Below are 27739 nucleotides of genomic sequence, written 5' to 3'. Positions count from 1 at the left end.
AAATTGCTCACGGCATCACAGGCAGAGCATGACAGTGTTGAAGTAAATGTGGATCTTTTCTGTGAACTGGAAGGAAAGGACAATCAAGGTTTGACAAGAACTGCTCAGCTGGTATTGTGAAATGACTTCCTGCAACCATATCTCCATTTTAGGGGCAGGCTTGTTTGTTTGTTGGTTTTTAATATGCTTCTGCCCATGAACTGAGTATTTATTGTGCTTTCTTGCATGTTTTTAAAAGGATATTCTGAAGAAGAGGACTGAAAAGAACCCATTTGACCTTCTTTTTCATAACTAAGGATATGGCTGCAACACAAAGCCAGAAGGAACAATTAGTTGTTACACAGCAAGTAGAACATTAATTTCAAGGCACACCTGCTACTACTGTTTTTAAATATTTTTAAATGTAATATAATTCTTTGCAATGAACATTATGACTTGGCACCTACACTTAGTTTCCTTTTATGTGGTCTAATGAAGTAAGTATGACTTGATGTCAACAAACTTTTATATTTAGGTTTTTCATAAAATTCTAGCTACAGCTGTATGCTTAGTCCTCATATAACTCTAACAGGAGCTGAGTGAAGAAAAATGCAAAAATAATACTAGCTCGTAAGTTTCAAAATGTATTTATGCCTGTAAAAGGAAAGAGTAAGGCATCTTCTAAATCCTTTTCCCTTTTTTATTCCTTCCTCTATTTCCCCTTAATGATGACAAAATAAACCACAGCTTCTTCTCCTTTTAAGTAGTCTTGCTTAAGAACAATAAACTGAAAAATAAAATGGTTTATTTTTAAATTACCATTTTTAGATTTGAAAATTTTGGAGCACACTTTTGTCATGAACTCTACTCTGAAAAAGCAGTTCACGCACAACATTTTTTGGACCAGTTTCACTCCCTCAGACAGAGAAATTAGAAAACAGAGCAACACACACCCTTGTCACAATCTCAGTCAAATCACACAAATCTCATTTGATCCTTCAGATCTATGGCAAAACCATGAACCAAAGCACAGAATGTTTAAGTATAATAAAGTAACCTTTGAATTTATTTCAGTTTGTCTTTGGCACTTGCTTTCCAAAATTATTGTCTCTTGGTGAACTCCTTGGGCCAGTTGTGAATACTGAAATAAGGGCTAAAAAGCCAAGCTCATGAGCTGCATAGTAAAGAACAATTAAGATATTGAATATAATAAATCGGGCTACAGGGGAGAATATAATGTTCCAAACATAATTTTTTTTTTCTTTAAAGCAAAAAGGGTGTGACACCAGTAGCCATAAAAATATTTACTGGATACGTACTTTACATTTTAACAGAAGAAACACTACAGGTTGAAGAAGGAAGTCTCTGTGAAGTTTCTGCTTTACTGTCATATGAAAAATACATGACCGTAGCTTTCTATATATATTATTTGGACGAACTACTATGGGGAAACAGATGAAACAAGCTATATATGCACCAGTGCATTGGCTCTGAGAGTACAGGCTTCATATATATATTGTCTTTGATAGCTATGTCCTGCTTCAGGTCAAAGTCCTCTGTGCCAAGAAATTCAGACTGTTTGTGTCAACAGTGATTTATACATGTGAGGTCTGAGCTGGGAGAAGTTCTCCACCTTGCCTATCTTCCTGAATCTCCAAATCTACCCGAACCAGAGTACAAGCGAGTGTACAGGCAATGTGGATAATCAATGAATAAGATACAGAGGCTAACCTCACTGTATAAAGCTATTTGCAGACAACTATAGTCATGATTTATCTGCATCTTTGTTGACAAGAAAAGTGGTATTTTATTTCTCTGACTTTAGCAGGAATCAGTTTGTGAGGCCCAATTTACCCTGAATATTCAGTTTTTGGTACATAAACAATTAAAATGATTCCCTTTCTCAATTACCGACCAGATTAGAAGTTAGTCCCCTCGTGCTGTTATTAGCACATTTGTCATTTTGATTTATGCTATTTTCTACTGTAGATAATTGTTAAAAAACTTTGATATAAGTAAATATTGAGCTGTGTTCTTGCTAAAAAATGAACAACCCATATCATCAGCAGAAAACTTTGTAGTGAATGTAAGAATCTTAATTTCAGAAATGCTCATCAATAATTTTTAATTATATTTCCTCTTGAAATGACATTAAATGAAAGAGGTGAGAGTGGCACTTAAAAATAGGTGTATTTTAGAAAAACAACCAAGTAAATAAGGACTGGTTTTTTATCCATAATGAGATATAACAAGTCAGAACATAACCACAGCATGAAGCAGAAGCAATAGTAGTACTCTGACTAAAACAGCACATGATTTTCATGCATGACAGTTCTTTAGTAGCTGTAAGAGGTGTTAATGCCATCTATACATTAAACTAATTTCAGCAGTGTCCGTAAATAATGCCAATTTAACTCCAATCTGAGACAAAAGGTTTGTCTGTGTGAAAGAACTTTCTGTATAATTCACCTCATTTTGGTGGGGTTTTCTGTAAAAATACTATGAAACTGGGTGGAGGGGGAAGTCCCTTCAAAAAAAATGAAGAAAAAAACCCCTTTGAAAATATTTACATAAATTAACTTTTAGAATGGAAATGGAATTTATCAACAGAAATGTGCAAGAATCTATAAAGGAAATGAAGTGGAAAAAGCAACCTACAGTGTCTGAAAACGGTATGTGACATATAAGGATTTCTAATGTATATTATAACATAGGAATATAAATATACAGTATTATTTAAAAATACAAATAAAGGAATACATAAAATGCACATAATTAAAAAGGACCACAGGAATTAAAAAATCAGAAAATTAGGCCACAGTTACAAAAAATGACCAGCAATTTAGTGATTTTGTATATACGGCTTTCCTTAAAAGCATACGTTTTTTTCAAGGCCATCTGAATACTTACCATCTAAAAGATCAAGTTCCTGTAAAGCGCTACAATAATTTGAACATTTTAGGAAAATGACAACAAACTCCCTTTTTGAAATATACTTATCAGAATGGGAAAGGAAGGCATTTGGGTCCTTAAAATACAATCGCAGTTACATGCCTGCAAGAACAATAAGGCAAAGGTACTAACCTCCCACCACAATTCAGGCCAAAGAACCAGGGCCAGGGAAGTTGTTACAAGATGATGATAACCTCTGCTAGGCAGGTCGGTAGCAATAAGAAAAAAAAATAGATATAGTGGATATAACATTGGCTTTATTGTCAATGAATGCTCATAATTTAGGTTTCTGTCCCTCTGAACTACAGATTTGTATATACACATTCTGATCTCAAAAATAATGAAATAATTTGTAATCACACTTTTGAGTGTAACGAGAAAAAAGGCATAAGCATATCAAAATAGAGAACTCATCAACATGCAAACCCCAAAGTAATTAAAACTGGGTGTAGAGCTCCTGATTTTAGAAGCTCACAAATATAAGGAAATCAGATATGAAAGATCTGAATTTTCTGTTTACTAAAACCAAATTTCTAGTTCTCATCATTTTAAACAAAAGCTAGCAACTGTTAGGCAAGTCTGATAAGTGGTACATACAGAGAACATTACAACAAGATGCCTGAATGTATGAACAGCCCAATTTATTTCAATATGTGGTTTTAGGCCAAGAAAAATTAATCCAAGTGATCCTGCTTACATTCTCCTTGTCTGCCATCCAAGATGCAACATCAGTAGCACAACTATGAGAATTCATGCTTGGTGATAAACTGTTGCTCTCGCTGGGATGTGGCTGTTTGCTGCCACATTTCAATGGGAAAAAGTCTACCCCAAACTTGAAGCGCTATGTTAAGGCTGAGACAAGCCAAGAGCACACCGGTAGCCTATGGAGAAGAATGCAATGTGAGAAATAAGGTATGGATTCTTCTTTAGGCCATGATTTATTGTTAGGAAAATGAACCTCAAGAGATTTTGCCACCTGAGCCGGCTTAGAGAAGACGAATGAGGCCTGGAGTCACCATGAAAAAAGGGAAGGGTGTGCACGGGTAGGAGGAGGGAAGGAGATGGAGAGAAAATGAGGAAGGTGAGTACTTGGAGTAGTGATGCTAATTTAAGCCATATTTAACATCATCCCTAGTGAGAAGAAAGTTAAGGTGTGGAAGACATGGGGGGAAAAAGCTACCAAATGTTTTGCATTACTTTTCTTCAACCTTCCTGTTGTCTATCAGCCCCATTTCTGCAAAAAGCTAAGTCCTAGGATTCGTAAGACTGACAAGGGGGCAGTTTCAGACACATGGAAACCTTTGGTCAACACATGGGCTGGAAAACCTCATCATCCAGACTCAACTGTTTTTTAATAGTGTGGGAGACTGTAGAATAAGACTTCTAAGACCATTTAAAAAAATTGTCTCGCATGCAGTATAGACTACTGCAAAAGTTGCCTATGTTAAAAGCTCCCTGAAAGCAAAATGAAGGACAAACATTTTTAGCCCAGTTGGCTTCTTCACATACGGCTGCTATTGTCCCACACCTGCTGCTGAAAACACGGCTTAAGTTAATACTACATATATGTGTCAAGCACGAATGCCAGCAAGATCCTGAAAATAATTACTTGTTCAAATGCTTGTATCCAAAGGAAATGGAGGCCCAAGAAGAAGGTAAGAACACACACCCACACAAAGAAAAACTCCTTGTTTGAGGAAATGACAGAACTGCATAAAAATTAAACTGAAACTTTCCCAGTCATAGCCTTTCTTGCTCTCTCTTATTCCCCTTTTTAACTAGGTTGCTAAACTTAACAACAGTTCATCTAGGGAAAAAAAAGGAACCCTCTATGTTGTAAAAAAAAGTTAGTATTTTGTTTCTTATTTAATTTTCTTTCTTTCTTTGAACACCACTGCCAACCTAGAAAGTCATTTGTATTTTTCATGTCAACAATATTGGTTTTACAAACAAAAGTTAAAATCTGTAAGGTTTCATGTGATCCACTTGAAATGATTCTTAGCTTTGTTATACCACTGATAACATGTAATCATAATTGTAAAACAAACAGTTTTAATCTAAAACACTTAACAAAAACATAAATCATTCTATATATAAATGAAAAAGACAAACTTTATATTTGAAAAAAAAATTTCCTTCTCCAACTCTGTTTAGTCATCATTTCCTGAAATGGTCCTGGCCTGCCAGAAACTGAGGTTGATCAGGCACATAAAGAAGCAGACGAACCTTGGATAAGACTCAAGGAAAGTCTTTAACTCTCTATAAATGCCTGAGATTTAAAAATATAAATGCAATCAGGGCACACTCTGATCTCAAGTAACCTTGGCGATTAAACAAATCACTGACCTCGACTCACAAATACCTCTGATCTCATAGAAGGATTCAAGCAGAATGTGCATAAATATTCTCACAGTCTTGAGTTTCAACAGATTCTTTTTAACCTTGAAATCGGTAGTTTCATAATGAGTCATACGAATAATCTTACTGACTGTCATGCGACTACGTAGGTAAGCAAATTTTGCTTATCGGGTTGTTGATTTGCATCAGTTATATACATCACGAGCAGAAAACAAAAGTAGTATTTTACTAGCTCTACATCAGTCGGCAAAAACGACTTGTGACAACTTTTAAGAGCCATATTGTCCATAGATTTTAATTCTTCGCCCCCTGCTAGTCACTTCCATCAGTCTCGCACATCCTAAATTAAGAATTGTTTTCTTGCTCTCGAGTTAGCATTTTATTTTTAAAAAGAGACCGGAGAACAAGCAATCAAAGCAGTCTGCTTGGCTGAAGTTGCCGCAGCACAGCTGGTAGGAAGTTTAGTGTCACTTTTCTCGTGGAGATCTGTGAAGCAGAGTTAAGCACAAAAGTAATGCCTGTTCTGGCGCGTCGCTTATCACGCCAAGGGAGGTGTGAGGGAAGGTGAAGCGGAGGAGAAACCACCTCCTTCCCTCTCTCGCTCTCTCTCCAGCGCAGCGCTGGTCTCCGGGGGAGCGCCCACTGCCAGCAGCTCGCGGCGGGGCAGAGGGGGGCGGCTGAAGGGACCCCTCCGGCCGGGCGCCGGAATTAGCTCCCTGTGAACTTCACTGATGAGCTCCTGTAGCCCAGCGGAGCGGTCACACACCGGAGCGGGTGGAGGAGCGAGGAAAGGGCCGGGGCTAGCGAAGCCCGACCGTCTCCCTGCCTCCATTCCAGCGCGGCTCCCGGCCGCCCCCCGCGGGTTTCCCACGGCCGCCAAGCGGGAACGAGCACGGGGCAAGGCGCCCAGACCCGAGTAAGGGAAGGGGCTCGGCTTCTACGGGGCAGGCGGGCCGCGGAGGGCTGGTGGAGTCCGCCGGGCGGCGGGGGCGGCCGGGCAGGCGGAGGGACGGAGCGGGGATGCCCGCGGCCCTCCTGCCGCCGCCGGGCTGTGCGCGGGTGCCGCAGCCGTAGCCGTGCCTGCGGCAGGCGGCGGCCATCGCAGGCTCGCCGCCCCCGTGCGCCCCTCCGAGGACGGAGGGGTGGGGGCAGAGGAGGCGGAGGAAGCGGCGGCGGCGGCGCCAGGAACAGGGAGGCGGCGGCACGGCGAGGGAGGGAGCCAGAGCCGAAGCCGAGCCGGGCCCCGCGAAAGCAACAGCAGAGCCAGCTCCTCCTTCTCCTCCTCCTCGGTGAGTGCCGCTCCGCCACCCCCGGAGGCTGCTCCCCGCCGAGCCCAAGTGCCGGCGCAGGCCGGGCCCGCGCCGCCGATGTGCCCGGGAAGAGGCCCGCGCCGGGAGCGGGACGCCGCGGCCTCCGCTGGGTGAGCGTCCCCGGGGCAACGGGCGCACCGCGGCCCGGCTCCCCCCTCCCTTCACCGCTGGCCGCGGAGAGCTGGTGCGGTGGAGGGGAAGCCGGCGGATGGAGCCGGTGCGGTTCGCCGCTTGCCCGCCGCCCTCTTCCCGAGCCGCGGCCCCGGCCTCCGCTCCCTTTGTTTGCTGGGCTCCCCGAGCCCGCGGCGGTGCCAGGCCCTGCGGAGGCACCGGGGCCGCGGCGCGGCCTGCGAGGCGGGCGGGCGGGCGGGAAGAGCGCCGGGCCAGGGCCGGCGAGGCGCTGCCCAGCCCCCGCCGTGACAAGAGGGGGCCCAGGCCGGCCTCTCGTCTCCGCCAGTCGCGGCAGCGGGGCCCGCCGGGCTCCCCCGCTCCTGCCCTGGGCCGCTGCCCGAATGCGCCCCGCGCCTACTGGTGCTATTATGGGGGACGGCGGAACTGGGCTGATTTCCCTTTACCCCGCCGTGAAACCCGCCTTTAGTTGAGTCTTGGGTATCCCCGTCTCCGGCGGGGCGGGTGTCCGGAGGTGCCGATTTGGGCAGCCGGTGCTGGGATTTTTGCGGTGGAGAAGCCCCGGGTAACAACCCGGGTGAAGTGAGGGTGCGCCAAGAGCTCCTGAAGGGGCGACCGAGAGAGGCTCCTTTCTGTGACAGGCAGCACTTAGGAACTTGACTTTAACAAAAAGAATTACCAAATCCGCAAACTTCACTCGCTTTCATTGTTCTTCGAGCTGCTTTTTATACTCTCTTTCCCTAATGATGCCACTTCTCTTAGAAAACAACTAGCCCATGCCAACCCGTTTGCTTAAGAAAAAAGCCTTTGCAAAGCAACGGGGTTTTGAGAGGTGCAAGAGGATGATGCTTCTGTGATGTGAGGTACTTCAGCTGTGTCTTTCTGACCTCTCTTTATTTTTGTCTTCCCATGTTTTCAAAATCATCTTAGTTTGGAACACAATTTTTTTTTTTCCTGTGGAGTAGGTTACTGCGTTAAAGAAGTTGGTCGCAGAATATGCTTTAGTCAGGGAAACTGACTTCCCCTTAAAAAATTCTTGTGCCCTTTCACTGTGAAGTCTCAACCCCTCTTTCCTGCAGGCCAGGAATGTTTATGCCATGTCCATCCTGTTAATACACCTGTAGTTAAAAAATGCCTATTGCAGGCCTCCTGTCTTGGAGAGTTGCTGTCTGCACAAGTACTCGAGGAATAATGCATCTGCATTTCTGCTCTGGGTGGAAAAAATAGAAATAGTTCTGTTTCTAGTTTTTGTTTGTGCTAATAGATACATCTTTGGACTGTAGAAAATATAGAATCTTTGGTGCAATTATGAAATAAATTACTTAGCTTGGCTGGAAGACTTTAAATCACTGGAGAATGTGCAGGTATTTTTTGAGTCTTCTGCAATAAGACAGTAGTCGTAACTCACAGTTTTCTGTGTAACTTGGGAAAGACAATTTCAGCTTTTTCAAAATGCTTGTTTTTTTGAAGTGTTAAACAGTACTTGAATGGAGTCTTCACTTCCTATTTGATATTCCTTGGGTTTGTGGCATTGCACTCAGTTTGGAACTGAGCTTTTACTCAAAATAGTTTCACCTGTTGTATGCTTAATCAGGCATGTATTCCCTATATCCCAAGTTTTGAGATTTAAGTATTTTTTTTTTAAAGTTAAACTTTAGGAAATTAAGCCTTAATACTTAAAAGTATAAGTGATAACAGTGTAGTGTTATACAGACATATCTGCATTAGCTAGCTCCCTGGAAAGCTGCAAGGGTATGGAGTAGTTAGGGAGAAGCACTGTGTTGTTTCCAGGGGTTTCATGAGCATCACTTTGTTGCACCGCATGTATGCGGTATCAAAGTGTTTGCTTGGATTCAGGAGATGTGATGGATGATTCTAAGCTTCATAAAAACTTGACATACTGAAATCTAAAAAAAAGATATGTATTAACTTATATTATGCTGTTAACTTCTTTGATCCTAGATTGTGAAGTTAGTCAGTAACCTTGGGTTACTCTTGGAGAGGGATGGTTTGAAGAAATGGTAACTGGTCCTTATTGTTCTGTGAGTAGATTACAATTTCTGACTCTCCTTAGCACAGTGAATTGGTGAAGTGAGAGAGTGAACTCTTAACTAAAAGGTGTTCTCACAAAGCAAGTTAATTATTTCTGCTCTTTCTTATGAATTTTTTTATAGTCTTACAGTAATTTGAACATAAGTATTTGCAAGACTTCGTTTAGTAGTGTTGCCCTGAGTTCACTCCATATTTGCTATGCTATTGTTGGCAAAACTGGGGCCATAGTCCAGGGTAATCCCTCACTCAAGTGCCTTATTTTCTCTTGCTTTACTGCCCTCTTGGGCCTACACAGCACCACTTTGGTACTGTTTGGGTAGTACAATGCAATAACAGAGAATAGATAGGAAGAAGGCTGTTCTCTGCTGGTGTGTTCCTCAGTATTTAGTTGATAGGGCTTTAATGTGTGTTAGCAACAAATTAGAGAGGGTTACTCAAGCAGTTCTGATGCTCCAACGAAGAAAATAAAATACAAGCAGTATAAAAGGGAATGTAATGCAAATGCTAAAATATCTTGAGTATAAATTGGATAGGATTTGGATTGAAAAACAGAATAGAGATATCTATCTTACGCCACATAACTGTATATTTTGTACTGTAAAGTATTAAACTGAGAGAAAATACAGAACTTCGAGTTTACTCTTTTTTATGTTTTTTGTTTTTCAGAAGAGAAATAATTATATCTGTAATGTTCCTCGTCCTTACGTTTATTCCAAAATTTGTTTTCATTCTGTTTTGTTGCATGCTTAATTTTCTGGACATAAATACCAGTCTTCAGAAGACAGTAGCTATACTTGATGCAAAGGTCCCAAGTTCTTACCAACTCTTTCCTGGTGCCTTCCAATAAATTTATAGTAATAGAGAAGGAAATATTCTTTAAAAAAAACCCATTCTTAAAAATTGTTTTTGACAATTTCAGATGGCAAGTTATGTACAGCAGTATGTTTTTGTAGGAAAGAAGATGGATGTGCTTGTAATGGGATATTTATTGTCCAGGTTTAAAAAGCAGCTTCATACCACTCAAATATATTTTTGATACAGCAGAATATAAAGACTCATGGTACACAGTACATTCCTTCTTTTATTATTGTTTTTGCTTTTACCTCTTGAAATAATTGATTTCTGAATTAAAACACTGTACTAGGCAAGTTGAATAAGTTCCTGTGTTAAAAATAGTTACATTACTTTTGAAAGAAACATTTAGAAACTCATAGCTTTGGGGTTTTTTGTTGCAGACAGTTTTTTCCCACTGTAGCTGAATGATCTTAAGCTATTGAAACAAAAACCTCTCCTGGTGAATAAAATCAACCCCAAAAGAAACTGGCCTTTAATTATTGCCCTGGATGAAAATGGAAAGCTGACTGTATGTAAAGTGTTGACTGATACATCAAGGTTCTGGAAAAGGGTTCACAAACTTTGCTAGAGTCTACACAGACTGAATTTGAAAAGGCAACGTGAAGCAAAATCTGGCTCAGTCGACTTATTGTGAGAATTAAAATTTTCAGATCAAAGCATCAGAAATTTAGCTCTTCAAGTCCTTAAGCTCACTTAAATAAAAGTTGCTCTGGATACTTTCTTTTGCCGGTTTTCATGGCCTTTTGCTTTTGTCATGTACAGGCATGCAAACAATAAGCATCTGGAACTCCAGACAATTTCAGAAGGCTTTGAGGTGTATGGCTTTGCAAAGCTAACTGCTATTCATTAGTCTGTAACGTGGATTTAAGAACCTATCTTGACATACTTCTAATTTTTAAAAGATTTGGAAAGATAATAATTTTTATTATCTCTCATGAAATTTTCTTCTGGAAAATATTAAGATAAAATACTTTGGAAACTATTGGCGTTTTCTGTCTCTTTAACCATTCATGTAACACTTTGGACTCTGAGGAACTCAGTTTGCCTTGTTTATGACAGGGATGTAAGCCACATGTTACCTAAAAAATTCTTTCTTGGTTGCTGCATCACCAAGAAAACTATGCAAGTTAAATACAAGTATTTGTTTAGCACGGATGTGGATACATTGGCTAACTTGTTCTGCTTCTGACTTTAAATTCCATTGAAGGAATATGAAAAAAATCTTGCTTGCAGGTAAAGCCAAGCAAAGAATGCTGTATATAGACATTTCTGTCCAGGTGCTGCTCCCCTAACATTGCTTCCTTTTGTGTATATATAGGGCACATAGTCTCTCATGCTCTGTCTTCTGTGAAATATTCTTTTCGTAATCTGCCAAGTGCAATAGGTTGGCAGTTTTAAAAAATCTTAGGTTTGTAAAGTGTGTGGGTTTTTGTTATAAACACCCAATAATCTTGCTATAAGCTGCTGTAGAATAGTTTTGGATGAGAGCCATTTTCTCTGGCAGTGAAGGTATAAATAGTAGATGTTAGTAATTTTTTTCAGAGTTTAAGTGGTCTGTAGTTAAAAATTTAAACCATGAAAAAGAATCTGTGCATATTGTTAAGTAAATCACACAGATATATGGTATTTTTCTTTTCTTCTTAGTGCGATGTATAATCAGTGGCTGTATTTGTGTTATTTAACTTGGATGTGTATGATACTGACCTGTAAGAGGAGTTGTGTAAGGTTCTGATAGTCTTGAGTTCATGTGGTGAATGCAGATAGTGGATAAAGTGATTAGTTTTAGCATTTGAGATTACCAAAGGTATTAAATCTGCATTTTTCCTCAAGGATGTTCTGTATTGCTGAAAACAGTACATAGAATGGTACTCTTGAAAACATTGTTGGAAATGAGATTCCAGTCAGACACTTTACAGTGTCTGAGCTCTTGTTTTTTCTTGAGTAGTTTTATTCTTAATTAATCTTGACGTTTTCTGGTAAGTGTGCTAAAACAGTAGTTTGTAGGAGTCTTGAGTAGGTGATTGTTTTTCCTTCTCCAAAGCAGTCTGCATTCCTTAAATAGGTTGAGAACATAGTAGGCTACTCCAAATGTTTCTGAAGCATGTTTGGTCCCAAGTTGTCTCCAAAACAGTGGTCAAGCTTGCCTTCTTTTTTTGTTCCTTCTGATTAAAGGAATTCTGTCTCTCCTGGCTTTGCCTCAGTAAGTGCTGGAGGACAGGGCAGTTACAAGCTATAATGTTGACTGGTTTTGGCATCAGTAATGGGTTTTAATGCCCTCGGAATCCCTTTGGGTTGGTAATCAGCTATTAGATTAGGAGTTTTAATAAAATAGAGAAACAGAGACAAGTGTCAGCAGAGCAAAGGTTTTTGATTACAGAAGGTGTGCCTTCCAGGATGAGCTATGTGGAACTCCAAAAACAGGGTAGGCAGCTTTTCAGACGGATGTTCTTTCAGGAGCTGGTGGGAACTGGGCAAGTAAGGAATTCTCGCTGGATTCACTGAACAGAAGCTGTTTGTGCAGGGATACCGGTTTGGGTGAAACCTGTTCTGGGGAAGTCTTCCAAGCTGGAATTTTGGTCAGCCTGAGGAGACTGGCTCTAGAATAGTTGGTTTGTGCATTCAGAGGTACGAGTCACTAAGTTATGTGTAAGAGCTTAAGTCTGGGTCTGTGTAAGGTAGGTGCCTTGTGGCTTTTTTTATTCCTTCCCCTCCCTGTTCTCTCTTTAGTGGAAAACAGAGGCAAAACCAGTGCTGATCAATGCACTCTGAAACACTGACTTTCCTCCTCTTTTTGGCTTTTGAAATGAAAAGAGCTACTGGTTAGTAGTAAGTAATGCTGAGAAGTAATAAATTATTAGCCATAGGCCTTTGGCATTATTTTGTGCAAAAAATCTAGTTACTTGGGAAAATACTTGCTGTAAATGTAAATATTCTGTGCTCCCTTACTGCAGGGATAAGAGAGTCTATATTCTCCACCAGTACTGGTCTGAGTTGCTGTCTAATCCAGTGATGATCAGAAGAAGACAGTGAATGGAAGTTGTTATATCAGTACTGACTAAGGTGTCCTGTGTATTACAAAAATAAGTGCTTTTGGAATCTGCAATGTTTTAAATGTTGTTTGACGGGGAAAAAAAGGAACTGAAGTTCTATGTATCAGCATTGAAAAGTATGTATCCTCTCGTCTTTTTTTTTTTTAATTGGACTAATACTTTTTTGTTTTTCCATTTTATTTATAGTGTGTCTTTAAACTTATGTCAGAACAGGAGAAAAAAAGTCGGTGTGCATGTACATGACTTTTGTTCATGGTTGAACTTTGAAGCATAACTAGCTTTTGCAGCCAGGCTTCTATACTCCTGGCTCTGCAGAAATTTGACCTTGCTCTGGAGATAGCTATCTTAAGGGCTTTGAGTGTAAATCTGATAGAGCACATTACTTCATACAGACAGTGAAAATTTTATCTTAGATCCTGCGTGTGAGAATTTATACACTGATGCTCAATGTAAGGCCCAGTTTTTTTATGTGCAAGCTGAATATAATGTACAGTGAGGAGTCCCATTGAGTTAAATATCTGCTCCCAGTTAATTAATCTTTGTTGGGTTAGGACAGAATATTAGCAGAATCAGATAGTTTAGGGCTAAGTGCAAGATGATTTTCTGTTGCTGGCAACATTATTTTTAAAAAACCACCACAACCCCAACCAAACATCTTCGAGTGTGCATCAGGACAAAGCCGTTTCTGCCTAAAAACTGCAATTAAAATATTCTCCATCATATTTGCTGGTTGGGATAGTGGGCTGTTTCTGTCTGCAGATGATTAGAGTGTAGGTGTAGGAGGAAAAAAAGAACTTCGCAATTTTAATCATGAATAATTAAGAGTCTCTCTCATTTTGACCCAAAATGAGAAAATTTGCTTGTAGAGTAAGCTTTGTCAGAACTGGTGTAGTCCTGTAGAAAGGTTTTACTGTGACGAGTCAGGACTTTGTGAAAAGGATGGCTAAGCAGCTTTGCCTGTGCAGTCAAAATTCTGTTCCTATTCTGGTCAGTGTGCAAGTTGTGCAGCATTTTGGTATGTGCCTTCTTAAAAGCGCCCTTGGACTTAAAAGGACTGTGAATTTAGAAATTTATTTAATGTTTCGCCTTCTGGTTTAGTGGAAACAAAATGTTACAGTAATTTTATAAGATTAGCTGGAGATAATACTCTCTCTACAGGTGTGTTTACCCTGTGTATTTGACAGTACTTTGAGCACAACCATGTCTCCTGTTTCCCATGTGTGGATAGACTCTAAGCCGTAAAGAAGATAATTAATTTACTCTGTTCTTATTGGGCCTCCTGCCAGGGAAAATGGGGAAGGAAATATTTTAAATAAGCTGTGTTTTGCATTCTCACTTTCTGAAATGCAGAGCTTGGATTACTCTCTGCAGTGGGTCCTAAGACCTTGGAGGGGCAGCCAGGCCACATGGGGGATCAGTGGGTACATAGTGCTTAGAGCTTCACTGATCTAGGTTCTGCTACTGGAGTGTGTTCCAGGAGAGACTGCTTAATTAGAGGTACTCAGAAAGATTTCCCCTTGGACACTACCTGACTCAAGATCCCCCAATCTTTAAACAAGGAGAAGGAAGTTCTGTTCCTCCACGCCTTGCCTTCTTGTTTGTTGTGTTGTGCTGGCTTGTCTGTAGAATAAACCTTGCTTTCTGTTTCACTGATTGGATCTCTTTTCCTGGCTATGAAAGACTATCTTTCTGTAGCTGATACTGTTTGACAATCTCAGTTGAATGTACCTCATTAAATAGTATGGGTGCTACCAAATAGAAGTGAGATGCAACTATGAAAGAGTGGGTTCCTTACACTCGATGTATTAAATGCTCTTTTGCCCTTAAAATGGATTCCCAAGTGTGTGTGAGTGAAGTAGATTGTTGTCACTGTTATTTATTTAGGGCCATAGATAATAGGTGGACATCTGGACCAGCATCCATGTGATGGAAAAAATGTATCTTCAGTGAAATATGGTATTAAATACAAAAGTATGTAGCTAAAAATTCCTTTGTCATTTGCATGTACAGGTTTCACAGACTGCTAGCAATACAGGCTGCATTTCCCAGTGATGTAAAAATATAGGATATAACAACTTGTTAGGTAGAGCCCTCATTCAGAATGTGAGATAGCCACAGAAATTTTCCACTTCTGTCCTTTCTGTATGAGGACTACCCTGAACACCAGCCTTTTGGCTGCTCTGTAGTGTGAAAAGATTTCTATTCCTTCTTCTAAAGCTGTTCTGCAGAAGATTAACAGAGCAGAAAATGAATGGTCTAGATAAAGATAGTGTGCTTTTCTCATCCCAGTGGAGTATGCAACTGCTTTGAAGAGGGAAAACCTGAGTCTGACTTTCTGTCCCAATTCATCCTGCATCTGAAACTGTTGCTGCACACTAGGGTATCTTAAGAATAAGTGGGAATCTCCTTTCATGGTGTCTAGGACCACTGTTCAAGTTATTAGACTTTGTAGTTTGATTTCCATTGGTGCAAGCTCCTTATGTGATCCAGAGGGATAGTATGATCATGCTTCCACGTCTCATGATGTCCATAAAAAGTTGTGGTTGCCACTGAATTTTAGGTGGCATGATTCTGTGTGATGATGGACAGTTTTAGATGTGTGGGTAAAGGTGTTGACCACGAGGCAGCCACTGATACTGTTCTGTTAACACTAAGTACTTCTGCTTTTTATATACAAAAGATAAGGCTAAAGGCTACTGAGGAGCTTTTAATTAAAAGAGAAAAAAATCTCTCTGAAATTCTGGTACTTCCTAGGTTAAGCTGCTCCCTGTATGTGTAGGGAGAAGGATTTTCATGAACAACAAAGGTCCTCATGTTTGTGAAAGTTTTACAGAACCTGACTGTTGTAGTATGCCCAAAGTACTTGCAGCTCCTGTAGATTCTTAGAGGGGTTGCTTATGCTTAGATACTGGAAAAATAATCCTAATTTGGACAAAAGTCAGATTTCTTATCTCTATTTCAGGTAAGAGTAGTTGCAGTTCTGACCTTTGCGGTTTGTCAAAATGTACTTTGCTTTCAATTGTATTTTTGAAAAGCAGGCCATCAACCTCGGTCAGATCTGTTGTGTTACAAGCAGAACATGGTAGGGGTTGTGAGAATGCTTTGTGCCATGCTAGTGACACCAGTTTAGCCAACTCAGAGCTCGTGTCATAAAGCTTAAACTCTGGGCCTTGGCCTATTTGTTTGTCTGAATTTGCTTTTATTGTGGTTTGCACTTTAATCACTTTAATTAATGGTTTGGAACTAACCTTGAAAGGTGTTTGGTTTTTGCTGCTTTTTTTGTGGGGAGAGGGGGATTAGTTTTGTTTTTTTTGTTACCCTCCTCCATAACTTTGGTGGTTTGCTTTTATTTTTTTCTGCATCTTTTTAACATCTTTAGCTACTTACTACTGATGGATCTTCTGCTCCTCATCCTGCTACCTGATACATCTCGGTACTGTAATATGGGTTATTAGTTTGCTTACTGCTTTGATAAACAAAACAACTGGGCTGCAAGGACTTTGTAAAATATCTGCTGAATTGTGAAGTTTTAAAGAAGACAGGAAGTTGAATCATGACTTGAGGACAGTGATAGGAAGTTACTGAAAGGTTTGGTATATCTCAAAAGAATGATGAAACCCAACCTCGTGTGTTTGACTGACTCCTCCATTGTCAACAAAGCCCTGAAAGGGACCACAAGCTTTGACTGACCTCTTGCAGCACAAGACAATTTGCTGTTGCACTCAACTCCTGGAGCTGCACACATTTTGTTCCGCTGCCATTTTAGAGAGGTGGGGGAGATTTCAGATTTAGGTAGGTAGGTGTTTTCTAAAAACCCTAAGAGGTTCACCACTTTCCCCCATAACTCCACATTATGTGAATTAAAAATTTAGGTGTCAGAATTAAATTACCTTTATTTTGCCTGATGGTCTATATTATTCAGCTTATGAATCCTTCTAAAAAAAGTGGAATATAAGCTCTCTATGTTGTGACTCATGAAATTTTGAATAGAGCATCAAGTGCATGTGCTCTAACATTTAAGTGTTAGATATAGAAGCAACAAAAATTTCCTTAATGAAGCCAATAATTTTGTCTGGAATTTCGAGCTTAATTGGTGTACTGTAAGTAAATGGTAGGACTATACATTTTAAAGGATGTTGGAGAGCAGCATTAATATAAACATTTTTGTCCCACATGTGAGAGAAGACAGAGAACTGGTCAGGAAACTCTTCTGGCTTTTCTTAGCTTCTGAGTTCTTGGACTTTGAACCTCATGAATGAAATTGTCTGCTATGTTTCCTATATAAATGGTTCAGATAAAGGATATAAAATGACTTTTCTCACTATGCTGTTTAAGAGGGGAAACACAAAGCATTTTACTTGCTGAGAGAAGTTGTCTGTGATTATTTTAGTGATAATATCTTAAATTTTCAAGAAAGTAAAATTAGTGGAACTTAGAGATTATTTTAGTAATAAAGACTCCCAAATTTTGAATTAATATGATACATAGAAAATGTTTTTAAACTTTAATAATTTGTGCTACTGGTTTCTTACCACAGTGATATAAAAAGTATCTCCTAAGCCTTTCTCTTTTTAACTGTTAACCAGAATTGAAAAACAGGTCACAGTAACAAATCACTTTTGCTTCTTGTGAATGTGGGTGGTATCTTTAAGGTCAGAGGTAAACATTTTTATGTTACAATGAAACAGTTTTTTGTGAACGGCATTTCTCTGAGAAATGGAGTTGTTTCATGCCACTTTTCTCCTTGGTTTTCAACATAGTTTTTGAGTTCCAGAGAAAGCTTTTCCTGTATTTAGAAATGCCCTTGAATTTTTGTATATGTAAGAATATATGAATTTTTTCCATGGCTGCTCTCTCAGCTGGGACACTGCCTATCTGCTTATTGGATAAAATTTCATCAGGCAGCCCTCGAGGGGCTGCAGGGCATACACAGAAGCCTTGCGTGGTTGGGTTTTCTTTCTATAGGAAGTAATGCTAAAACAAACAATAGTCTCTGAATGTGAGTTTAATTCTGAACTTTTGAGAAGTGACTAGGGAACTTAGTTTCTTGAATAGTAGCCTCTTACTTTATATGAGACACTCTGTTACAGTATTTTACGTATTCGTTGTTATTTCAGGGATTAGAATGACCTTGATTGCCTAAATGTAATTATTGTTTAAATGTAGCCAATGCCTTGTCATCCCAAGTCGTTCATAGTTCAATGAATATCTACTTCTCTTTCAAGGAATTTTACTGAAAGGATTCATACACTTTCAAATTATATGTATGTTATGTATGCATTGTAGTAACACAATTGGTTATTGCTTTGGAAAAATGTTGCTGTCTTTAATTAAAAAAAAAAAGAATGGAAGAAATCTGTGATAATTTCACAAAATTAGCTTTCTTTCACAATGCACATGTGAATAGTATCAGTTGTTGGTGTTTGTATTCTGCTGGAATTTTCCACTGTTAGAACTTAAAGATACAAACTGATTTGGTGTGCACAAAACAGGAAAGCCGTAGAGGTAGCAGTCTGCAGGTTGAAAACTTATTAAATCTTTGAGTCGTATGGCAACCAAATGCCTTGATGTGAGGCAAGTATTATGTAATATTGACAGTAAACATTTTTGTCTGGAGGGTAATGGTGGACCTTTGTGACATCCGTGTAGCAAATACATTGTATTTCTCTCTGATAATTTGGTGAATAATGTTGTCTGTGATTCTGGGGATTGTCTTTATTAGCTGCTTCTTCCTCCTCAGCATGCTTGGAGATATCTCTGCATGTGTGAACTCTGTACAGATGTTGTGGGAGATCTTTCCACTTTTATTTCTCTTTAATCAAGACACTGTATTCTTTCCCTCAGACCATAAAATGGGTTCATTTAATCCTTCAATTTATGTAGGGGGTTAACTGTCTCATAAAGAATTGCTGCATCTTAGCTTGAATTGAGAGCATAGAGTGTTATCTTCTAAGGAAAGAAAGCTTTTATTCTTGTTGAAAATGGCCTGGTGGAAGCAGGTGGGGGTGATAGTTGTAAAAATATTGGAGATTCTACCTGGTCATACAAGTTCAAAGGGTCATTCATCCTCAGTGAAAAACTATAGCAGGGAGATTAATTTGGAGTCAGCCTCAGTCATGAGATCCAAGACGGAATGGTACAAGATGGCGTAAGGCTGCAGTGTGTTGCTGTATGTTCTGACCTCCTAGAAGAGCTGAAAAATAGGAAAATTAATCTTCCAGTTTCTCCAGCTGCAGAACATGACTGTGCTGCATATGATAGAAAAATTGAATCCTCTTTTTCTGTATAGCTAATTTTCAAACCAGTCGCTATCTAGCTTGAAAAATTATTTCAGGTGCTTTTGTTTCAGCTTGTGTATTTGGTAGACAAATCTCTATCTAATGTATTTGTCTTTTAGACTTTAACAGTGTTTCTTTTGTTACTACTGGAATATGTTAGATAATTAAATTCTTAAAGCAGTAATTCAAATTTAGTTACTAAGTTTTTGGGGTATTTTTAAAAAGGTTTTTTTTTTTTTCCCAGTAATAATATTTCGAAAGTAATTGTATTACCTGGAGCTAATTTGTGCAGATATGGTGTTTTTTTTCTGTTTTTTTTAATATCTTTGATGCCAGGTGGATGTTATTTGTAGGAATAAAGGCCAATTATATATGTTTCTGGTTGTCTGTCAGATAAGCATAAATGACATAAATGTAAGTGGGAAAGTGAGCAGTTTACCACTTGCTGGTGAAGATATTGTTTTACAAACATGGGCTCTGAAGCCACCTGTTGGCTAGATAGTGTGGCTAGTGAGGTGTTTAAAATAAAAGTTAGGTTTAGCTATGTTTTGGGTTTGTTGTGTTGTAGGGTTGGTTTGGTTTGGTTTTGGTTTTTACCTTGTGGATGTGACTTCACAGCTCTCCTGATATGTTGTTTTCTCATATTTGCTCCTCAAGAAGACAGTATCCCATATTGCATCTTAAAGAAAGCAAAATTGTCAGTCATGCTTGCTTGGTGCTATAGTATGTTGAAATTACTTCTTCTACCTTCATTTTCACATCAGGTGACTGGGACAGGCAGAAGCAAAAAAGATGACTGTAACAAATTAACAACTCATAATTTAGGGAGAATGGCAATATTTAAAAATTTGTAGTATAGTGACATATGTAGTTATGCTGTGTAAACCCTTTTAATTTTCAGCAGAAATACTAATCACAGAATATTCTGAGTTGGAAGGGACTCACAAGGATCATCAAAGTCCAGCTTCTGGCCCTGTGCAGGACAGACCCAGAGTTACACAATGTGACACATCTTGAACTGTCAGGCTTGGTGCTGTGACCACTGTCCTGGGGAGTCTGTTCCAGGGCTCAACCGTCTGGGTGAAAAACCTTTTTCTAATATCCCACCTAACCCCTCCCCCACCAACAATCTTCTTTCCATTCCCTTGGGTCCTGTCCCTGGTCACCACAGAGAAGAGATCAGTGCCTGCCCCTCCTTTTCCTCTTATGAGGAAGTTGTAACTGCAGTGAAGTTTCCCCTCAGTCTCCTCCAGGCTGAACAGACCAAGTGACCTCAGCCACTCCTCATGCGGCTCCCTCTCAAGGCCCTTCACCATCCTCGTGGCCCTCCTTTGGATGCTCTATAACAGCTTAGTATCTTTCCTATATACCCACCCAAACCTGTCCCCAGCACTCGAGGTGAGGCTGCCCCAGTGCAGAGCAGAGCAGGACAATCCCCTCCCTTGCCCAGCTGGCGATGCTGTGCCTGATGCCCCCAGGACACACTTGGCTCTCCTGGCTGCCAGGGCACTGCTGGCTCAGATTCAGCTTGCCATCGACCAGGACCCCCAAGCCCCTTTCTGTGGCACTGCTTTCCAGCCTCTCATTCCCCAGTTTGTCCGTACATCCAGGGTTACCCCATCCTAGGTGCAGAATCAGGCACTTGCCCTTGTTAAACTTGTATGGTTGGTGATTGCCCAGACCTCTAATTTGTCAAGGTCTCTCTGCAGGACCTCTCTGCTCTTCCCAATTTTGTGTCATCTGCAAACTTGCTCAGTGTCCTTTCCAGTCCTGCGTCCAAGTCATTTATAAAGATGTTGAAAGAAGCACAGGGCCGAGGATGGACCCCTGCAGAGACCCACTGGTGAGAGGTCACCAATGTGATGTCAGCCCATTCACTATAACTCTTTGTGCCAGACCCATGAGCCAGTTGCTCACACATCGCATGCTGAGTTTATCCAGCTGTGTGCTGGACATTTTGTCCTGAAGGATCCTGTGACAGTATCAAAAGCTTTGCTGAAGTCCAAAAAGATAACATCACTTTGCTTTCTTTGATTACCTAGGTGGGTTACCTTGTCATAAAGGGAAATCAGGTTTGACAAGCAGAACTTTTCCTCTCATGACTCTGTGCTGGCTGTGACCAATGACTGAGTTGTCCTCCAGGTGTTTTTCAATACCTCCTAGAATAATTGTCTCTGTAATGGTACCATATGGTATGAGAGGCTTCTTTTTCTATTATTTTTCCTGTATTTTCCTCTTTCTCCTCACCGTATTGTCCCTTTTATTTTCTAGTGGTTTTTTTTTTCCATGGAGGCAGGAAACAAACACATAATGCAGCTTTATGTGTTAATGGAGTGGTGTCTTTCTGTATTGCCCATTTGGTATATGCCCCTCATGCTGGGGGGTTCACTGGTAACAGAGGTTTGGCCTGGTAAGTTGAATGTCTGTTCTGATAGCACAGTAGGAAAAGATAATTCGTGGTACCTGTTTTATGTTTCCTCATCAAAATATTTGTTTGCAGCAGGCCCTTTTCAGCTGTCTTGATTTGTGTTTTGGAAGTGGTACACAGTAACAGTGTTTCTCTGCTTGCTGTAGAAACACCAGCCCGAACTTTGAAAGCGAAACCAAAATCAATATAAGTCAATGTGAAGTGGTAATATTTAGCTGTTGCATGTCTGCTGAGGGCTTTCTTTCCATTTTTGGGAAGGGCTGGAAAAGTCTTTCTCACAATTACATTATTTGGTCACTAACATAAGAGTGGTCAGATTATTGCTGACCACAAAAAAATCAATTTGAGAGAATGGTCTGCTTTATTATTTCTGTCTTTCTGGTATATGCTTTGAATGGATGGGACAGCATTTCTAAAATTACATTTGGAAATGCTTCAGGATCCTGAAACCAAACTGCATTCAGATTTGGGTTTTAGTACCTGCATCCATACAATGACATAGGTTATGTTCTTTTCAACACACATTCCAGAATTTAGATATTTATGCATACTTCTCAATGAAAAGAAGCATAGAAATGCAATTTTTTGTTTTTACTGTGTTTTTCCTATTCTTCCTTTCATTTTCACAATATTAATTTCAAACACTTATGTTGTTCTCAAATACGTAGGCGCAGAATCTGTTCCTTGCCATCTTAGAGCAAAAATGTTTCAAAATTTATTCATTTTACAAAATATGATGTCAGTCCATATTGTTAAATGAAATGCTGGTTTGTAGAGCATTATCGTTTTACAACTTTTCGGATTCCTAACTGTGTTATGGTTTAAGAGGATTGAATAAATATCTTGGATAAGCATAAATCCTCCTTGTTATCATGGTGAGGCTACCCCATTACATTAAAACAGAGGGGAAACATTTTCGTGTATTTATCTTCTGTCAGAATGGAGTGGGGGATGGACCCTTAGTTGGAAAGGAAAGGAATTCTCATGCATTATCTCCCAGGAAGTCTAACCTTTGCTTATGAAACTAAACTTAATTTTTGCTGACAGACAGTCTGCTGCAAGGCTGGCTGCTACATTCTTCTAAAATAGTAAGAAATGAAAACAGAGCCTGACTGAGCATTATTCTCATTCTTCGTCTGCTTCTGCACAGCTGTGTGAAAACTAAAAGCAAAGGTTTATTTGCACTCAATGGATGTGATTTCCTGCATTGAAACACATGAACATAGCAGGTTTCTTTAGTGACTTCTCCCATTAGATTCATCAAAAATGTTCCACTTTTTTCTTTTTTAGTGCCTTGGCATAAATAGAACTACTGGGTTATTTTTGGTTGTTCCTTTTCCCCCTCACTGTTAATCAGGATCTTAGAGCCAAATTGTGGCTTCATTTTCCTGATGTTTTTTCCCCATACTTCAAACAATCTGTTAGCAGTATGCTTTATTATCTTATATTTGCTTAAAAGAAAGTGATGAAAGGTGGTACTTGTGTCTTTCTTTTAGTAAATGTATGAAAAGTACAGTCAGCTTGTTTCCCTGTTTGGGTGTTGATTCTCAGTTTGTGAGAGATCTAGCAGGAATGGCTGAAGTGGTTATTGGCTGTCATCCACCCAGCTTCCCTGGAGCTTCGTCCTCCAACAGCAGCTCTGGTATCGTGACATTGTGTGTGTTCTTGAGCCGACACCAACTGGTGCTGACTTCACTTTAACACCCCCACATTAGTGTGCCTATGGTAGCTGGGGAGCAGACATGGATCCCAGCCAGCCATCCTTGAGTAACAGAGATGTAACCTTGGCTGAGGGCTGTTAATATTAGTAACTGGGTTTGGCTATTCTAGTGATGAAATTATTGTAGTTACAAGACTGTATATACACATATGAACCGTAATAGAGATGCCATTTAACACCCTTAAGTTACTCCCCAGAGGAAAACCACCAATCAGATAGAAATATTCTGTTCTGCAACCAAATATGGGAAAGAACAGGACTTATTGCAAGCACTCATGGATTAAGTAGTGTTCAAAAAAAAAAAAAAAAGGAAAAAAAAATCAGAGAAATCTAAATGTTAAAAGAGCATTTTTTTTTCAACAGCAGGCCAGGGACAAACAATCAAGGTATTTGGACTTTTCCAGTGGCTGTGTTCCTGGTTTTGCATACATTTAATTCCCATAACCAGAAGTGACAAGGAAAAATTCCTTTGTGTCAAGTTTTCATTATTAATTTACCCCACTTTTCTACATATTACTAAAGGTGTACCTCGGTTATTCACTGCTAAAGGTTGCTAGTGATTAGGGTTACTCTATACGGTGTTAGAACAGTAGTGCCCATGGACTGTTTTCTCTTTAAGCTTTGTAAAAAGAGGAAGTAAAATTGGACAGATGATACGACTAAATGACATGACTTACTGTTGGTTGGTTGGTTTGTTTTAAATTGTGATCTGTATAAAACCTGTTCAATTATATTGGCCTCTAGAGAGGCTGACCATACTTTTCTCAGCTGCTCAAATCTTAGAGGATAGAAATTTAAATTTGTGGTGAAAAACTCAGTGTTCAGGTCTTTGATTAGTTAGCTTAAAAATAGGAGGCTTTAAGTACTCTTGAATTGTTATAAGTGTAATGAACTTTCAGATGAGCTTCTCATCTGTTTTTCCCTTGTTCCAAATTTATGTGAAGTTGTACATCTGAGCCTTGCGCTCACTAGAAAAGCAGGCATGCAGGTCAGAAGGGCTTTTATAAAATTTGCAGTCATATTAGGACAGTGTTCATCCATTAGCAAGCAAGCCACTGCTGAAACCATCTACCTTTTTTGTTGTTTTCAAGGTAGAAGAGTATGCAATGGAATTTAGATTATTTCATTTAAACACTCTTACTGAAAAGCAGTACAATGTAGGAATTTACCTGAAGCTCAGGGAAGGGAAAAGCCTCGTCATCTTCAGTGTGCTTATGGCATGTATAGCGAAAAAGCCAAAAGTTGCCATGAAGTGTGTATGTTCTTTTAGAAACTGATGGTGTTTGAAGTAGATATTGAATCTCTCTTTATTTAATGAGTATTTTGTATAGTTTCTGTACTCATATAGCCTGAAACTCTAAGTACATACCAGGAAATACCTCGAGTCAGTATTTTGTACACTGGTTTGAAGAAAAACTTCCAGTGATACAGGCTTCAGTACTGAAGTAAAATTGATGGAAATGGGTATGGAGAGCAACTCCTTAATAATACACATGAATAGATTTAGTATCTTTGGAGAAAATTTAGACACTTATGAATTTCTAAAATATAGCACTTGAAATTGGCATTACCTTAAGATGCTGTTTTTGACACATTCTTCCAAAGAATGCATGAGTATGTTTCAGTGAGAATTTGGGGACAGCAGGGGAATGACACCTTACACTTCTGCAGATTAGAATAGGCTTCATTATCTGCCTGTGATGAGAACCTAGCGCTTGTTGTGCCAGGAATGCAGAAACTTATAACTTTCAAGGTATTTTCAGTTATTTTCTTAATATAAAGCTTTATGTTAAAATACAATAAATTGAAATTGTAAATTATGTAAGTCTTATGATGATCCAGTATAAGAATACATATATATTTCTAAGTGAAAGACAGACTTTTCAAGAATGATGTAGGATGATGTGGGTTAAAAAAATCAAGTTCAGTGCTCAACTGTTTCACTTTATGGAAATAAATAAGCAGATTAACATTTATTTTAGAAAAGTTATCTGAAGTAGCGTTGACTTAATAATTTGAAGTAATTTTTCTGATGATATTTTTATTAAACTTTTTAAGGACAATTCTTTGTTCAGACATGAGTTGTATTTTGCTTTATGTTTCCAGTATGATGTTCTCTGTCCTCACTCCTAAAAGTTAATCCTAGTTTATTTCTATTGTACTGCATTTTGGCAGCATTGTTTATAGTATTTGTCTCAGGAAATAAATGTGCCTAACATAAAAGTGTGGAAAGATAAGAAATTAATAAAGACAGCATAAATATAATCAAACTTTTTTGTTGGTATACTTTTGCAAACACTTCTTCGAGAAAGATATGCAATTCCAATCTACTGAAAGCATTTTGTAGCATCAAACTGAAACTACTCTGAAATGCTGGAATATTCAAACTAGATTTGCAGAAACTGATATATATTTAAAACTTTCATAATTTTTCATACATCAGTGCTGGCCACCATAATAATTAATGTACGATTGCATGGCCTGCTCTTCAGGTTTCCAAGAAGCAGCCTGTAAAGCGAACTTTTAGCCCAAATTATCTTCACTAATAATTTCACATTTGTATGTGATTGATAAATGTTGCTCTTCCTCCAAGTTTAGTTTTCATTATTTTTGTGTGCACAAAGGGGGCATGGTGTTTGCTGGGTAGTAACCTGGTCATTTTTGTCCAGAGGCCTGGCCTGTATTTTGTCAAACTGCATAGTATTAAAGGTTCTGAGATGCAGAATTTGTGATGAAAGTTCATAAGTTTGAATTTCATTCTACTGCATTATTATGTGCATTACGATCTCATTCTTCTACTGCATTATTATGTGCATTACGATCTCATTCTCTTTCTGGATTTGATGAATCTCTCTTTTTCAGTCTGTGTGTTCCAGGTGTTTCTGCACACATAGCCATCAGGCTTTGGGAATACATTGGTAGAGTTCAAGTCTGTTTATAGGTGCAAATATCTGCCAGAAGAATTTTTAAAGGTGTCTCTTGTTAGGCTAATTCACTGTACAGCAGATGGCACTGGAAGAGCACATTGGTTGGAGACTTCAGTCACGCTGCAATTCATGCAAAATACTAGTGAAGCTGTTGCTGTGCTGAGGGTTGTGAAGAAGTTGCATAATTCATTTTAATTTATTCCAGGAAGGGGTGTATGCTGGGGCTCTTCTGCTCCAGCTCTATTAGATGCAGGCTGCAAAGAATTCTAGACTTGCAAGCATATGAGTGTATCATATATTGAGGGCTGTTTATACAGCGTTTTTAAACGCACTGATGTGCAATGCAGAATTAGCTGGTACTTTTTAAGTATCTGCAGAGAGGAGTATCAGGATCAGTCAGGGTATTTGACTTCAGGGTGTATTTATTTTCTCCTGTCTTGGATAAAATATGTGTAGGAGGTATCATAGAGTGGGTCTCGTGGAAGACTTGTTTAGAGACTTGCTCTCATGGTGTGAGTCTGTTCAGTTTAGTTTGGAGAGCTTCGACCTGGGCTGTCACTAGATTTTTGTCACCTTCTCATGCATGAATGGACTGGGCTTCTGGATAGATGCATGTTGTTAATGTGCTTTGCAGTTGATTATCAAACCATTCTTATATCTTGACATTAATTTTTACAAGGATACAACTAATGAGCCATGCATTTTATAGAATCTAGAATATACTGAGTTGGAAGGGACCCATCAGGATAATTGAATCCAGCTCCTGGCTCTCTGCAGGACACCCCAAGAATCACACTGTGTGCCTTGAAAGCATTGTCCAAACACTTCTTGAACTCTGTCAGGCTTTGTTCTCTGACCACTTCCCTGGAGAGCCTGTTCCAGTGCCCAACCATCCTCAGGGTGAAAAACATTTTCCTGGTATCTAACCTAAATCTCCCCTGACTCAGCTTCATGCTGTTTCCTCAAGTCCTGTCGCTGGTCATAAGAGTGAAGATATCGGTATCTGCAGACAGTACCTTCCACAAGGAGGCGGGGATATTTCTGGAAAAGTGGAAATAGTGTCAGCTTGTGGATGTCAGAAGCAGTTGGAGAACACTGGATTTCACAAGTGGAGCTAATGTGACAGTTCCCAGGCTTCTGGTACTACATACACAAAAGCACAGTTAAATTTGTCAAATGAATCAATCCTCTGACTTTGTTAGTTTAGGAGAAGCATGGAATCCTGAAGTTGTAATTTTCACTCATTTTGTAGGTTCATTTAGTTACAGATGACAAAGAGTTCTGCACATTGGAAAGGTGGCAAAATCCAAATGATTTAGGAATAGAAGGTCGTTGACATTTTGAGTCTCCTTTTAATTGACATGTAAGTCTCCCTTTATCTGCACTTGTAGGAAAGTAAAATAGTGTTTTAACCTTTGAAAATTCATACACATAACTCAGGATTGTCTTCAAATTGTGTAACTGGCGTATGGCGTTTTAGGGTTTCATGACTCCTGATACAACAGGTATCATGTTAAAAGTGGAAAATAACTAGTGAATGTATCATAAAATACTGGTTCTGGTTTTTTAAGGTCTTAATATTCATTTATAGCAAGTAATTGATTCTTAGTCTTTTGTCTAGGAAGCAAGTGTTTTGGTCATGTTTGTTCTTTGCTGATAGAAAGTAAATCAGTTTACAGACAAGAGAAACCTTTTCGTTTC

General features: G+C 39.3%; 1 protein-coding gene across 5 annotated transcripts in view; it reads left to right on the top strand.

Moving 5' to 3' along the window:
• Positions 1–6126: 6126 nt before the first annotated feature.
• Positions 6127–27739, top strand: part of SOCS6 (suppressor of cytokine signaling 6) — a 120984-nt gene continuing 99371 nt past the window's right edge. Inside the window, exon 1 of one of the 5 annotated variants that reach the window (XM_039572504.1) lies at positions 6127–6205. The gene's annotated coding sequence lies outside the window, so the exon portion shown is untranslated. Of the gene's footprint in view, positions 6206–6487; positions 6579–6649; positions 6710–27739 lie in introns of those variants that run through there. The other 4 variants (XM_039572506.1, XM_039572490.1, XR_005604775.1 and 1 more) reach the window with 4 other exon arrangements.

Source organism: Corvus cornix, chromosome 2 (genome assembly GCF_000738735.6).
Source record: "Corvus cornix cornix isolate S_Up_H32 chromosome 2, ASM73873v5, whole genome shotgun sequence".
Classification (NCBI taxonomy): Eukaryota; Metazoa; Chordata; class Aves; order Passeriformes; family Corvidae; genus Corvus; species Corvus cornix.
Note: the sequence above shows the minus strand (reverse complement) of the source record. Positions and strands in the feature narration are given on the sequence as shown.